This window comes from Chiloscyllium plagiosum, chromosome 17 (genome assembly GCF_004010195.1).
Source record: "Chiloscyllium plagiosum isolate BGI_BamShark_2017 chromosome 17, ASM401019v2, whole genome shotgun sequence".
NCBI lineage: Eukaryota > Metazoa > Chordata > Chondrichthyes > Orectolobiformes > Hemiscylliidae > Chiloscyllium > Chiloscyllium plagiosum.
The window spans coordinates 55,426,866-55,442,859 of record NC_057726.1 but is presented as its reverse complement, the minus strand read 5'-3'; the positions used below and the strand labels follow the sequence as shown (position 1 = coordinate 55,442,859).

The following is a 15,994-nucleotide window of genomic DNA, read 5'->3' as shown; positions in this document are numbered from 1 at the left end:
ATCCACCTTTCTTTTGAAAGCTCTGAGTGAATCTCATACTTACCCTACCACTGAAAGAATTGAACCCAGGATCCTCGTACCAACAGATAGCAGTACTAACCACTGTACCACCGTGCAGTCACTTTTTCTCATGAGGGGCCAAAGATAGCCATTCCTTATTCCCAGTGATTCTAATTTCAGAAGGGTATCAACAATTACCTGGGGCTGTAGGATTCAAAACAGCTCTGTTTTTATTGAATGGCAGAGCAGCCTGAAGGAACCAAAAGGCCAATTTCTGCTTTTTTGTATTTTCAATATTCGTAGTACCTGCTGAAAAGCATCACTGTGGTTATTGGCTGAACACAAGAGTTTCGGTTGTGCCATCAGCACTGTTAGGGAGCCTGCCAATACCCACTGTTTACAGGGTGCTAAACAAACTTGATCAGTTGGGTAAGTTACTTAAGGATATTGAGTGCATAATTTCAGCATGGGCCCCTGACTCAGGAGGTGCTGGGAGTAATTAGAGTGGGGTTTGGGTTCACTGTTATGGATATATATTCAAATGGAGGGATGGGAAGTGTCCTGCACTCCAAGTGTATATCCAAGTATGCAAGATAGTTCATACTTAAGATCGAGTAAAAAGTGTTATCTATCTGGTATTCTATAAAACTGTGTGAGAGTTGAATCTTCAGAATCTGAACAGGGTAATGAACCTGGTTGAGACAAACATGAGAGATTTTCCAGATTGTAGGGAGGAGTTGATGCTCTGTGAACAAATTTAATTTTGTGGGTTTATAAATATAAATCAAGTTGGTGATAGTGTGACACAGGTAGTCTGGCAGTTCCATACTGACAGCTGTCTTTCACTGCCTTTGTGAAACAGTGCTAATTGGATGCTGAAAAAGCTCAATTATCCAGCTTGTTGCTCACTGACTGATGGAAGGATGTATCATTGATTTAAAGCTTCACTACTTTCAGCTTTTTAAGCCCTGACAACTCTACAGTGTTAGTATTGCTGTGGTTTATATATAAAATCTATTACAATACTAACACTGCAGGTGTCCACTTTTAATCTAATTTGAACGTACAGTCTTACTGCTGCTGATGTCAGTGCTACTTTCTTCCATCCTCATTAGATCACCTGAAATTGCATCTCCCCAAAACTTTATAAAGAGATATTTTCAGCCGATCAGGTCATTTGGCATGTACAAGTGTGGCAATTTGTTGTTATATGAAAACAGGCATTGCAATGCCCCTCCAATTTAAAAAATAGGTACAAAATTGTTTTTTAAGAAAATCCTCCTGCTGGACCTGCGTCATGGTTTAGAGGTTGACCATCTTGTTTGGACGGAGCCTTCACTTACTCGAGCTGACCTTAGAGATGTGAAGGGCATGTAGGAAAATGGGTCCTATTTCAAACCTGAGCGGTACCACAGTCCCATCTCTGCCAGGGTTAGATTCTGTGCAGGAAGGTGCATAGTCAACCATTCCAACTGAGGCCGTTAATTGGCCAATTAATGGCCACGTAAGGACTTCATCGCAGTCCTCCTGATGTGATCCCAGATGCAGGTGGGCATGTTGTCATTCTGTGTGCACTGTGTCAACAACCATGTGGCCACCTTGGTGTGCCCACTCGGAACCACCCTTTCCAATACTCCGCCCACCCAAACTTGTGAAACGACCTCTCCACCCTCTCCAAACCCACCAACTTGACTTACTGCGGGACCTGGGCCGCTGTGCAATCCTGAGACTCTGCTCAGTGTTTTCATGTGGTACGCACTGTCTGCCTTGCTGCTGGGCCAATTGACAGGCAGCTCAAATGGGCAAGTCCTCTGGGGTTGATGCCAGGGGAAGGCCTGCTGGTGGCCTTGCCACTGTCTGGTTGATGTCTGATTCCACTAGCCTTGCCATAAAGGGAAAGCTGATGTCTCTCACTGACTCTCCAGCTCTCAACAAAGTTTCACTCTTGGAGTCACATGGGGACCTGAAGGCGACCCAGCATCTTCTTGCATGTTTTAAATGCCAAATGTATTTCTCAACATTAAATAATGTAAACAAATAAGTGAGCATATGGCTTGGGGTAATATTAGGAACTGTCAGAGCACCAGATATGTGGATTGAGAGTGTGGTGCTGGAAAAGCACAGCCAGTCAGGCAGCATCCGAGGAGCAGGAGAATCAACATTTCGGGCATAAGCCCATCATTTCCTGCTCCTCAGATGTTGCCTGACAGGCTGTGCTTTTCCAGCACCACACTCACGATCCTGATCTCCAGCATCTGCAGTCCTCACTTTCTCCCACTGGATATGTGGAGGTAGTGATCTTCATGATTCTCACATATCATTCTCTTTCTCCTTACCCTTCTCTCTTTGTGCTTTTTCTTTTGTTTTCCTCATGCTTTCTTCACAGCCTTGCAGTTGAGGGAGAGTGAGGGGTCCGGGTAGGTGGTGGTACTGTAGTGATAATGTCACTCGATTAGCGATCTAGAGACCCAAACCAAAGCTGTGGGTATGAAACTCGCCATGACAGATGATGAAATTTGAATTCAATGAAGATTTGGAATTTTAAAAAAATGTAAAAATGTGCAGGTTCATTTAGGGAAAGAAATCTGTCCTACATGTGATTCCACTCACAGAATAAGGTGGTTGACTTTTAACTACTGCCTGGGCAATCCATGTTGACTTAGCCAGTGATGCCCACATCCATTGAGTGAAAAAAATTGGCTTTTCTGTTACTTTTACTTATCTGGAAAATGAGAGCAAGTTATAGAGGTTTGACTATCTAGGTACACAACCAAAACACTCTATCAAAAACCTATGACCAGAATTTGTCCATGAATTCCATTGAGTGTGAGTGCATTGGTTGTTCAGCTAAATACAGACCATCCATTTGGCCCTATTCAGATCCTGAAAATTGAGATGAAGCCAGTTAGTCCAGATGATTGTGATATTTTAGCATGGTGTGGAGGTATCTGATGATCTGGTTGAAGTTGTGCATCCATTTTGTGTTTGCAAATGGAATAGCCATAGCCAAATATTTTTTCCACTGATTATGAATGCTTCACTTTTTTAAAAAACTTGGTGTATGTATGTGTACGTGTGTGTGTGAGACATAGAATACTGTGTGACAGAAAGAATTTGTACTTAAATGGCACTTTCTCAAATATATTGGAAAATGCTTAAGTGCAGTCATCGTCATAGAGATGTACAGCAGAGAAACAGACCCTTCAGTCCAACTCATCTTGATCAGATTTCCAAATTATCCCATTTGTCCGTATTCCTTTAAATCCTTACTATTCATATACTTATTCAGATGACTCTTAAATGCTGAATTTGTACCAGCCTACACCACTTCCTCTGACAGCTCATTTCATACACCCACCACCCACTGTGTGAAAAAGTTGCCCCCTAGGTCTCTTTTTAATAATTCCCCTCTTACCTTAAAACTGTGCCGTCTAGTTTTGGACTCCCCTACTCTGGGGTAAAGGTCTTGTTCTATTCACCCTATCCATGCCCCTTTTATAAACCTCTATAAGGTCACCCCTCAACCACTGAGACTCCAGGGAAAACAGTCCCAGCATATGCAGCCTCTCCCTTCGGTTAAACCATCCAACTCTAGCAACATCCTTTTACATCTTTTCTGAAACTTTTCAAGTTTCAAACATCTTTCCAAAATAAGGAAAGCAGAATGCAGTAGTCCAAAAGTGGCCTAATCAATGTGCTAAGTACTTGCTGTCCAATGGTTTCTGAAGTGTAGTCTCTATTATTATATAGATAATCTCCCTGCATTTTGTTTGCAAAAATGCTCTGTTGACAACATTCATTCTGTTATCTGAGCACCCAAACAAAGCTGAATTTGATTTTACAAAGGGCACTGTGTGTTTTTTTTATTATTATATGGGAGCACCAGCCATTTGGATAGAGAATTGGCTCAAACGTAGAAGACAGAGGGTGGTGGTGGAGGGTTGGAGGCCTGTGACCAGCAATGTGTGACAAGGATCGGTGCTGGGTCCACTACTTTTCGTCATTTATATAAATGTTTTGGGTGTGAATACAGGAGGTATAGTTAGTAAGTTTGCAGATGACAACAAAATTGGAGGTGTAGTGGACAGCAAAGAGGATTGCCTCAGATTACAATGGGATCTTGATCAGATGGGTCAATGGGCTGAAGAGTGGCAGATGAAGTTTAATTTAGATAAATGTGGGGTGCTGCATTTTGGTAAGACAAATCAGGGCAGAACTTATCCACTTAATTTTAAGGTGCGGGGAGTGTTGCTGAACAAAGAGATCTTGGAGTGCAGGTTCATAATTCCTTGAAAGTGGAGTTGCAGGTAGACAGCATAGTGAAGAAGGAGTTAGGTATGCTTGCTTTTATTGGTCATTGCATTGAATATAGGAGTTCCTGCGGCTCCACAGGACATTGGTTAGTCCACAGTTTGAATGCTGTGTGCAATTCAGCTCTCTCTGTTTTTGGAAATATGTTGTAAAACTTGAAAGGGTTCAGAAAAGACTTACAAGGATGTTGTCAGGGTTGGATGGATTGAGCTACAGGAAGAGGCTGAACAGGCTGGAGCTATTTTCTCGGAGCGTCTGAGGCTGAGGATTAACCTTACAGAGATTTATAAAATCACACAGACATGTACAGAATGAATAGACAAGGACTTTTCCCCAGGGTGGGGGAAATCCAACACAGGTTTAAAGTGAGAGTGGAAAGATTTAAAAAGGACTTAAGGGACAACTTTTTCATGCGATGGGTGGTACGCGTGTGGAATGAGCTGCCAGAGAAAGTGGTAGAGGCTGGTACAATTACAACATTTAAAAGGCATCTGGATGGGGACATGAATAGGAAGGGCTTAGAGGGATATGGGCCGGGTGCTGGCAAATGGGACTAGGTTAATTTAGGATATCTAGTCAGCATGGATGAGTTGGACCGAAGGGTCCGTTTCTATGCTGTACATCTCTATGACTGTAATTAGGGAACCTTCACCAATAAATAGCAGCAACCTCTGTCCTGGTTTAATTTATGTTGTTATCTCCAGCTGTGTTATTTGCATGTTGTACTAGTCAGTGCATTCCTGAAACAAAAACAGAAACTGCTGGAGAAACGCAGCTGGTCTTGCAGCATCTGTGGAGAGAAAGCAAAATTGATGTTTCAAGTCCAGTGACCCTCCTGATTACCTTCTGTTACATCAATCCATATTCAGATAGAAGATTAATTGATCATCACTCAGCCTGGACTTTACAATCTGTTTGAAAACTAAATTAGTTTAATGTTGATAATTTAGGGGAGGCGATGGCTTGTTGGTATTAATGCTAGATTATTAATTCAGAAAGCAGAAGAGTCGATGCTTCGAGCATAAGCCCTTCATCAGAAATGGCTTATACTCAAAACGTTGACTCTCCTGCTCCTTGGATGCTGCCTGATTTGTTGTGCTTTTCCAGCGTCGCACGTTTTGATTCTGATCTCCAGTACCTGCAGTCCTCACTTTCCATCGACAGTATGTTGTGAAACTTGAAAGGGTTCAGAAAAGATTTACAAGAATGTTGCCAGGGTTGGAGGATTTGAGCTAAAGGGAGAGGTTGATTAAGCTAGGGCTGTTTTCTCTGGAGTGTTGGAGGCTGAGGGGTGACCTTATAGAGGTTTATAAAATCATGAGGGGCATGGATAGGGTAAATAGACAAAGTCTTTTCCCTGGTGTGGGGAAGCCCTGGTACGTGTATGGAATGCGCTGCCAGAGAAAGTGGTGGAGGATAGTATAATTACAATATTTAAAAGGCATTTGGATGGGTATATGAATGGGAAGGGTTTGGAGGGATATGGGCCGGGTGCTGGCAGGTGGGACTAGGTAGGGTTGGGATATCTGGTCGGCATAGACGGGTTGGACCGAAGGGTCTGTTTCCAGGCTGTACATCTCTAGGATTCTTGACTCTATCTTGGGGACCTGGGTTCAAATCCTGCCGTGGCAGATGGTAGAATTTGAATTCAATAGTAATCTGGAATTAAAAGTCTAATAACCACAAATCCATTACTGATTGTTTAAAGGACCTATCTTGATCACTAATGTCCTGTAAAGAAGAAAACTGCCACCCTCACCTGATCTGGACTACATATGACCCACAGGAGTATGGCTGACTCTTAAACTGCCCTCTGGGCAATTAGGGAAGAGCAATAAATGCTGGTCAAACCAGCATGCCCTTGTCATGTGAATGAACAAAAAAAAAACAGTAGCTTTTCTTGAATTGTACAAAGTAAATCCATGTTGGTTTATGTAAATGGTGACTTGTATTAACCCATGCTCAATATGTAAGTCCCATTGTCCCTGAACCTATGTTAACCATGATGAATGTGCTGGTTCTGGCAAAGTAGCAGTGCATTTGTTTGAACTAAAGGATTCTTTCCCTGGGATTGTAACAGTAAAGAGCTCCTTGCAAAATGGAAAATCTCTGATTCATTGGTTTTCAAGGGGACTTAAACCCTCACCTTTAATGATTCACTCGATGCCTTCATTATATGATTCTGCTTTGCACCATAGATCTGTGTTGCTTTTCAGTCACCTTGAAATACTCATCACTCACTCTCATCTGTGAGTACTTTTTGGCTCACCTGTTTATGTCCATCATTGAGTCTTAGCATTTCATTAAGAGTCAAAGTGTATCAGGACTGCTTTCAATTATCTTTTTGCTCATTCCCACTATCAAAAGAAATGTAGAATTCAGCCTTTATGTAGGAATAGATCACCTATAGTAATAACATTTTAATTCACTGAGGTATTTAGCAAGGGAATTCCAGAGCTCACGACCTAGGTAGCTGAAGTCATTTGGAGTAATTATAATAGAGTGATGTGCAGGAGACCAAAATGGGAAGAACGTAGATATTTCAGGCCACAGAGGGATTTGAAATCCTGGCTGAAAATTTTACAATTGAAACATTGCCTGACCAGAATTCAATGTAAGTCAACATAAGGCTGAGGGGTGGTAAAAGGAACTGGCTGTAAATTAGGATGTGGGCAACAAAGCTTTGGCTAAAGTCTCGATTAGAGCAGTGCTGGAAAAGCACAACTGGTCAGGCAGCATCCAAGGAGCAGGTAAATCGATGTTTCGGGCAAAAGCCCTTCATCAGGAATAGATGAAGGGCTTTTGCCCGAAACGTTGATTTTCCTGCTCCTCGGATGCTGTGCTTTTCCAGCACCACTCTAATCTGCAATCCTTGTTTTTACAAAGTTTTGGCTAAACTCAGGTTTGTGAAAAATGCAAGTTGGACGGGCAGCCTTAGTCAACTCTGGAAGTAGTAGCTGGATTTGTGTTATCTCAAATGAGTTGTATGCAGTCAGGTGATGTTCTGGAGGTGGAAGTAGGCAGTCTTTGGGGATGGAGTTGGATATGTGGTTGGAAGAACATCCTAGGATGGGACAGGATGCCAAGATTGCAAATGATCTGGCTTTTCTCAGAAATTGGCCAGAATTAACTGGTCAGAGAATAGAGCTTGTAATGGGGACCATAGATAATGGTCTTAGTCTTCCTAATTGTTTTTAAGTTGGAAGGCATTTCTGCTCATGCAGTACCAGATTTGAACAAAATGTGACAAATCAGAGATGGTGAGATATCAAGTGAAATGGTTGTGAGGTAAAGCTTGGCATTGTAAGAGTTTCTTCTCAGGTATTACTGCCAAGGGCCACAATATAGATAGGAAATAGGGGACAGCCAAGGATAAGTCTATTTGGACCTGAGTGGGAAGAGAAGCCACTAACATGTGGTTATCTGGAAAGATTGGCATCTACTGTATGATTCGGAGAATTCAGTAAGGGTTGATTAAGCACAGTTTTCCTTTTGAAATTTTTTTATTATATCTTCAGGTTTTCCTATTGCACCTTCAGATAAAGATTCCATTATGTTTCTTGCCACTGATAAGCTATTTTGTCTATAGTTCCTTTGACTTATTCTTGCATCCCTTTTTTATAGGAATTGCATTAGATGTCTACCCATCTTATGGTACTCTCTCCTTTTCTAATTAATTGTTTTTTCTATGTTATAATAATACAGCTTTGATCATTTTCTTAACTTGTAATGTGTGTGCTTATAATCCATGCAAACCAGGGTATTTATTCTCTCAAGCTTGATTTAGTTTATCAATTATCTGCTACCCAGACCTTTCTATTTCAAATGTTTTGATGGCTTAATGCCCACGTCCTTGAGAAACGAAGTCATTATTTAATAATTGTGGTATTTCATTGCTGTTTTCTGAGTTTATTGTATGTATCCCTTCGTGGCTCTATCCCTATCAGTTTTTATTATTATTTTCTTACTGTAAAATGCTTTGCTGTTTAGTTTTTGTGATCCTGGTCAATTTAATTTTCACTTTCTGATCCTTTCTCTTTGATTGTTTCATAAGCTTTTTGAATTCCCTCATGTCATCCCCTCCTTTGGTGTCTAAGTTCTTAATGTATGCCTTTTTTTTTTAGATTAGATTAGATTACAGTGTGGAAACAGGCCCTTCGGCCCAACAAGTCCACACCGACCCGCCGAAGCGCAACCCACCCATACCCCTACATTTACCCCTTACCTAACACTACGGGCAATTTAGCATGGCCAATTCACCTGACCTGCACATCTTTGGATTGTGGGAGGAAACCGGAGCACCCGGAGGAAACCCACGCAGACACGGGGAGAATGTGCAAACTCCACACAGTCAGTCGCCTGAGGCGGGAATTGAACCCGGGTCTCCGGCGCTGTGAGGCAACAGTGCTAACCACTGTGCCACCGTGCCGCCCATAGTTGGAGTTGGAGTTTAGTTGGAGTTTTCCTTCACTTCTTTATTAACAGGTATATCATTCCTAGTTTGTTCTTGTTTTTGATGACCCATATTTCTCCTATACATCTGACATCCTTTGTTCCATTTCTTTCTTTGTCACTAATGGTGACCTGTTTACTTTGTCTATTCTGTTTTATCCCTTTGTTTTGTCTTCAATTTATTACTTTGGTCTTTGTCTTAATTATAGACATTCAGGGAACATAGAAAACAGGAACAGGACTAAACCATTCAGCCCTATGAGCCTGCTCTACCATTCAATATGATCACAGCTGATCATCCCTGCTCCCGTTTTCTCCTCCCCATACCCTTTGATCCCTTTAACTCTAAGAACTATATTAGATTAGATTACCTACAGTGCAGAAACAGGCCTTTCGGCCCAACAAGTCCACACCGACCCTCCGAAGAGTAGCTCACCCAGTCCCATTCCCCTCTGACTAATGCACCTAACTCTATGGGCAATTTAGCATGGCCAATTCACCGAACCTGCACATCTTTGGACTGTGGGAGGAAACCGGAGCACCTGGTTTTAGCCTCAAATTCTTTCTGTGCCTGAGAATTCCTCAGGCTCACCACTTTCTGGGTGAAGAAACTTTTCCTCATCTCAGTCTTAAATGGCCTACCTGTATCCTTGGACTGTGACCCCTGATTCTAGGCTTACTGGTCATTGGAAGCATCCTCCCTGCATTTGCCTTGTCTCGTCCTGTGAGAGTTTTACAGGTTTCAGTGAGGCACCCCTCATAAACGTGTTCCCCTGCACTTAGATTTCTCATCTGTGATCATTACTGAAGAGTTTCTAATGAAAATTCTTGTGATGATGAAATGTATTGTCTCTCAGTCTACAATAAGTTGTGTTCAGTGAAAAGCAGCCAACTCAAGGGATCTTAAAAGAAACGTCCAGCTCAGAAAAGTATCAATGATCATTTATCACATGGACTTGGCTGTTTGCAAACTGGTGGTCACATTTCCAACTCTACACTTCCATGAGATTTCAGCATTACTTAATTAATTTTTTTCTCCATGTTGATCATTGGGTTGTGTCAGTGCTCTATCAGCATCTGCTCAATTTTGCCCAAGGATAGAATAAACCCACTGTATGGAGAATGGAGGCCAATCTGGATACCTGTTCAAATTCACACACTCCAGGCAACATTCACTTGAACATTAACTTTGATATCTTTACTTTTAATAAGAGGTGTCAATTAATTCTAAATTGGGAACCCCAAGTATCCCAGTGAGTGCTGAACTGAGGTCACATACCAGCAAGTAAACTCGGCCTATCCCTGTACAATTGACCTGCTAACAATTTGCTACAGTGGTCAATTGAATAATTATGATATCCTGAAGTTCAATATTACTGAAACAATTGTACCCCAACTTTATGTATTTTGCTCCTAGGATGTGGCCATAGAGGATGAAGCCAGCATTTTTGCCTGTCTCTAGTGATTGTGAAGTAGGGCAGAATTGTACAACAAATTGGCTGTGTGGTACTTGATGAATTGCATGGAGGATTTCTCTCTGTTTTCCCTAGCATGATTTTCTACGTGCCACACCCCCTATATCTCCCTCATCAGCACCCCTCTCACACACGTGCCACCACCCCCATTGATGAGCATGGATTTCTATCTGAAAGGCAAGACAAGATAGAAGTATTAGGAGACAGTGAGGTCTGCAGATGCTGGAGATCAGGGTTGAGAGTGTATTGCTGGAAAAACACAGCAGGTCAGGCAGCATCCGAGGAGCAGCAAAATCGATATTTTGGGCCGGAGCCCGAAGTACTGTCAGCCTTTAAGTTGTGGCTGAGGTGACAAGTGCAAAAAGATAAAGGTAAAGTAAAACAAGGCAAGACAGGAATTCTATGAGCTTCCACGTAGGTGCAAAACAAATCTGCACTAAGAGAGCACACGGGATTGCTAAGATGCTCCCTGCTCCAATGCATGAGCTGGGTGTCTGTCCCTTGCAAAGTGTCCTTGCAGCAGCATTGCAATGAAAGATGTTGGTGCACTCCAAAGTGCAGCACTGAATTGCAGGTCCATTGGGCATGGGGAGTAGAGGTGTGCCACAAGGGTTTGGTGAAGTTGGTACATTCTGGATCCCACTAAATGTGCATGGTTGCTGCCATGGTGTATCCTGAGATATTGGGCTTAGTGTCCAAGCTGGAGGTCCAGAAGAGTAAGTTCAGTGAACTGGATGTTCCAAGTAACTGCCCAGACTTTCATATCTGGAATGGTCAACAACTAGTTTCTATGCAGTTGGTGGAAGAATGAGAAACTGCATATCATTGAGGTCAGAGTAGCAAATAATGAGATGTTCATGCATGCCAATTGGCCTTTGTTGCTCACTACCAACAAACTCATTTTGAAATTGGTGCCTGTTTGGAAAATGGGACTACTTGCTCTTGATGTTGAGAAGCTCTTCGTTGCCAGGCTTATGCAATTTTCTCAACTTTTTAATCAGTGCCTATTTGTTCAATGCGCATGATGGTTGTGAGTTGCTGATGTCTTGAAATATAACTAAATAATGTCCTTGATCACTTAAGAAAGCAATTAAGCATCAATCCTAGTATTGTGATCGTATATAAGGACACCCAGGTCAGGCTTCCTTCCCTGGAGGCCATAGTTATCACCAGTCGGGTTTTTGCAACAGTCAAATTGTTTAATGATCACTGTTATTGAGGCCAGCGTTTTATTCCTCAACTTTTAAAAATTAAAGCTAACTTCAAGTTTTCCAAGTGTACTGGGATTTGAATTTCTGTTTCCTGGATTGCTAATCTGATGACAAAACCCTGACACTGCCACATACCCAACATTTGTCACCATTGTAGTTGTAAGTACACTGTAACACGTAAGAAGTAAGACTTAAAGGACAGTGAGCCATGTGCTGGGAAATGGGATTACATTTTGGATGTTTTTGACTGGTACCGAATGAATGGGCCAAAGGGCCTTTTTCCATTGCTGTAGATATGTATGAGTCTACAAAACACAAAGCATTGAGCACTGGTTTTCTTTTCATTCCTGTTGTAATAATTTTGCAAAAGTTTCTCAGAAAGGAAATTACTTTGGAGAAGCCACAGGAGACTGAATCTTTAGGACTGAACAAATTGAGGCATTTTGTCATATAGGCTTATGGGTCTGGAGGCTTCTTCAGTGAAGTTTAAAACAACCTACAGATGGAAGTAATTCAATGGTAAATTCACAGCTTGTAAACTCTCACTGCCATTGAGTTTGATTCCAACACTGGCAATCCTGATCCAATATTGTAAGGACTGAAATGAATGCGCTTTGGGTTTGGAGACCTAGGATGTCTAAACTAATGGCCCAAATGCTGAAAACTCCACTTGCGTTTGTTACTGGTTGGTCCTGTTTGAACTTTGTGAGCTGGAGCTAAAAGAACAGTTGATAACAATTGTACTGTTACCTCATTGGTGAATAGATACCAAATCAGCGTTGTCAATAGCTCCAGATTGATCCAGTTGGGTTTTGATATTTTCTTCCTGTGGCCATCAAGGTTTAATAACACATTACCACAAAGACCAGAAAATACAAATAGGTGGACACCAGTCGGGAGAGCATGGTATTGTAAATTTACAAGGACAGGCCATACAGAACTCCATCCTGCAATTCTTATGTTCACTGCTAAATGAACAAGAGAAGGACTTGTATTCTGATATCCTCGATTTCGAAGTTACAAAAATAACCTCCTTCCAAAGCCGTGTTTAAAACTTGCCACACTGCATGTGCCATCTGCTTGCAAGGTGAGTTTATACAAATGTTTTTCCAGACTAAAACAACGGCTTGTTGAATTATAGCTCTGTGAATTTTCTGTACACCTTTCTTGCTGTATTTCAACTTGTTTTTCTTTGATTCACTCAGGGGAGTCCTAAAAATAATCTTTGCCGTGTGTGAAAATAAGATAAGAAGTGATGGTCAAAGAGCAAGAGATAAAGTGTAAAAAAAACAATGCAGTAGATACAAATGTTTCAAACTGGTCCGAGTGCAAGAAAGGAGAAATACAAAATTACTGGGTGATACAGTAAAAGACAATGAATAACAGGGGAAGGAGAAGTTCTATAAAACAAATGAAGGAAGCCACACTGCATAACAAAATATTCCTGATGATGTGCAGGCATGCACAAACAGGCCAGTCAGTTTCTGATGCCCTTCCCGGCCAAAAGTGATCAAACATTAAGTGGTGATTGCATTTCTTTTTAATTACCAGTTTCCTTCTTCCTCAAGTTGAGAGTGATGTGCTACCTACAGGGTTACAGCATAATGCTTGTGTATAAGTCAGGACATGTTGTCTGCAGCTGATTGGGTTGCAGTCTGCCCAGTCCTGTTTACTTTATTTCACTATGTAATTAAAGCGATTTATAATTTCCATCTTGCACTGAATGCTTTTGCAGACAGGTTTACCTAAACAGACTGAGGCACAGAGTTATTCTATACAGTGGCAAACATGGAGAATCTTCAGTGAAGTCCATTTGGATGTTTTGGTCTATTGCAAGACATTTCATTATCTCCTGAGCTGGCTCACAATGGGCGTGTGTTGTACTTTGTTAAAAATCTTTTTTTGTCTCAGCTGTAACCCAGCAGAACCTGACATCTTAGTTTCCTTAAATGAAAACAATGCAATTTAAAGTACTGGGGGTTAAATTGGATAGCCCCTAATTGAGTGTGAGTCTCAATCTGCTTCTCACCTATTTGATGTTATGCAGGCAATTGGCTAGTATCAAGGAGTGTAATGGTCTTGTCACTGGGTTGTTAACCCAGTAGACCAAGGTGATGTTCTAGACTCTGGGTTTAAATCCCACCATGGTTGATCTGGGGTTAAGAGTCTGCTGATGACCATGCATCCATTGTCTGAAAAACCTATCTGCATCACCTTTGGGGAAGGAAGATGTCATCCTAGCCTGGCCTCCATATGACTTACAGCCCATGGCAATTTGGTTGACTCTCAACTGCCCTCTGGGCAATTAGGAATGGGTAATAACTGCTGGCGTAGCCATTGGTTCCAATGCTGACATTGTAAATCTTGTAGTGCATTGGGTAATGTGCCTTTCTTTGGGTTCAAGTCCCACTTTAGAATTTGATGGCCATGAAAGATGTAAATCAATAGGTCAATCCTTTTGCTGTGCCTGTGACAAGTTGGTGAGTCTCCTGGTTAGCCAGATCTGTGTGGTAGCAATGGCACAACAGCCATCCTACAGCTAAAGATGCCACACAAGTTCTTGCTATGAACAAATGTCACCCTCATTCCAAGGGACTAAAATACAGTCAGTTCTGCTATAACGTGGTAGTTTCAATCTCGGGCAATCCTATGTTGTAAGAAACTTGTGTAATAGCTGCACCATTTAAACAAATGCATTATAATCAATGCATTCTTTGAAAGTTTCGCTATAGAAACATTGTTCCCAATTTGTTGATCTCATTATTGCAAATTTGTATTATAGCAGAATGAACTGTACATGCACACGCACATATGCAATGAATACATTTAAGGATGGAACAAGTGGAATCTGCAGGTGGTAAGCCAGTTGGCACAAGTGGACTGTGACCAGGGAAGATGGCAAGGAAGGAATAGGTGGCAGCTCAGCAGAGAGTGAGATCACATACAGATACTGCTGCAGAGAATATAGACAAGCACTTCAACGTAGTAGTGTAAAGAATAAGGCCAGCTTGCTGTATTGATAAATCTCTCCAGCACAAGTTTAGAAGGAGTCAGTTGTAGAAGGGTTCATGACTGTGGTCACTTTCACAGCCCATGCAAATTTGTCTTTGTCCTGTTCCGTGTTTGCACTTATGGCTTCAGTAAGTGGCAGATTTCAGTTAACATATCCTTACTAACTGAAAAAGCAAACCTTACTGAAGAGCAAACATTGCTCCTTGTTGAGATTTGGGGAGGGAAATTGTGTCCCGATTATCCTGTGTGTACACATGACCTTGTCCTCAGAGACCTCCTCCTCCTCCTCCTGTTCCTCATCCCTCTTCCAGTGGATGGTTGTAAGGAGCTCTTTTTGTTCTCCAAGTCCTCTTGAATGCTTTGGTTTGGAGGGAGAAGGTCTTGTAGGCAACAAATGGCTTACAGTTTTGCTCAAATTCAACTAACGGCCCTTCAGCACTTGCCACACAATGCCCTGGAGACTTTAGACAACGTTAGGAAACATATGGCACTTGTCAAATCAGAGAATAGCCAGAAGAAACCTACCAGCAAGAAGACTTTATTCTCTTCCGAAAGCTCCTACCTGCTACTGAATACACGTTCAGGCCATTAGCTGAGAACTGAGTTTCAAAATGACTGTGTTATTAAATCAATACTGTATGCTGATTGACAATGTGATCTTCCTGCTCAACATGTGTTCAGTGAATGTTCGCTGTGCACACACTAAAGGCTTCATCAACGTAGCTTCCAGCTCAATACACGTCATTTTTGGAACTCTAACTCTCATATAATGTGGGAAAGTGTGAGGTCATGCATGTTAGCAGGAAGAACAGAAGAGCTGAATATTATTTAAATAGAGAAAGCTGCAGCGTAGAGGAATTTGGGATTCCTTGTTCATGAATTTACCAAACTCTAGCATCCAAGTTCAGTAGATAGTCAGGAGGAAAATGGAATTTTCCTTTTTTTTGACCTTTATTTCAAATGGAATGGAACATGGCCATAGGGAACTCTTGCTAAAACCATACAATGCACTAGTCAGACCACACTTGGCAGCCTGTGAATAGATTTGGTCCCCAGATCGAAGGAAAACAATACTTGACATTGGAGACAGTCACTCAGTTTATCTCTGATATGGATTTTGTTCTGAGGAGAGGTTGAGCTTGTATTTATTGGAGTTTTGAAGAATAATAATAGGCCTTTACTGAAACTTATAAAACTTCTAGGGGGCTATATGGACCATTCAGTTTTGACCTAGGCATTACAAACAACAAATAGCAAAGTTAACAGTATTGAGGCGACAAAGTTCTTTTTTACTAACATCTGGGGTCTAATGTCAAAATTGGTGCCCTATCCCATGGGCTAATCAAACAACAGCATGACATGGACATTCTCACTGACACATACCTTGCCAGCAATGACCCAGACATCACCATCTCTATGTCTTGCCCGCCACCACAGGTGGTGATACTGCAGTACACCATTTGGAGGGAGTTGCATCATTTTAATCTGAGATCTCATGCAGTCTCACAGCATCAAGTCAAACATGGTGATTAC

At 41.6% G+C, this 15,994-nt stretch overlaps 1 protein-coding gene across 3 annotated transcripts in view; it reads left to right on the top strand.

The window, feature by feature from the left end:
- cpne2 (copine II) overlaps positions 1-15,994 on the top strand; it is a 272,940-nt gene that overhangs the window by 21,943 nt on the left and 235,003 nt on the right. The window lies entirely within an intron of this gene.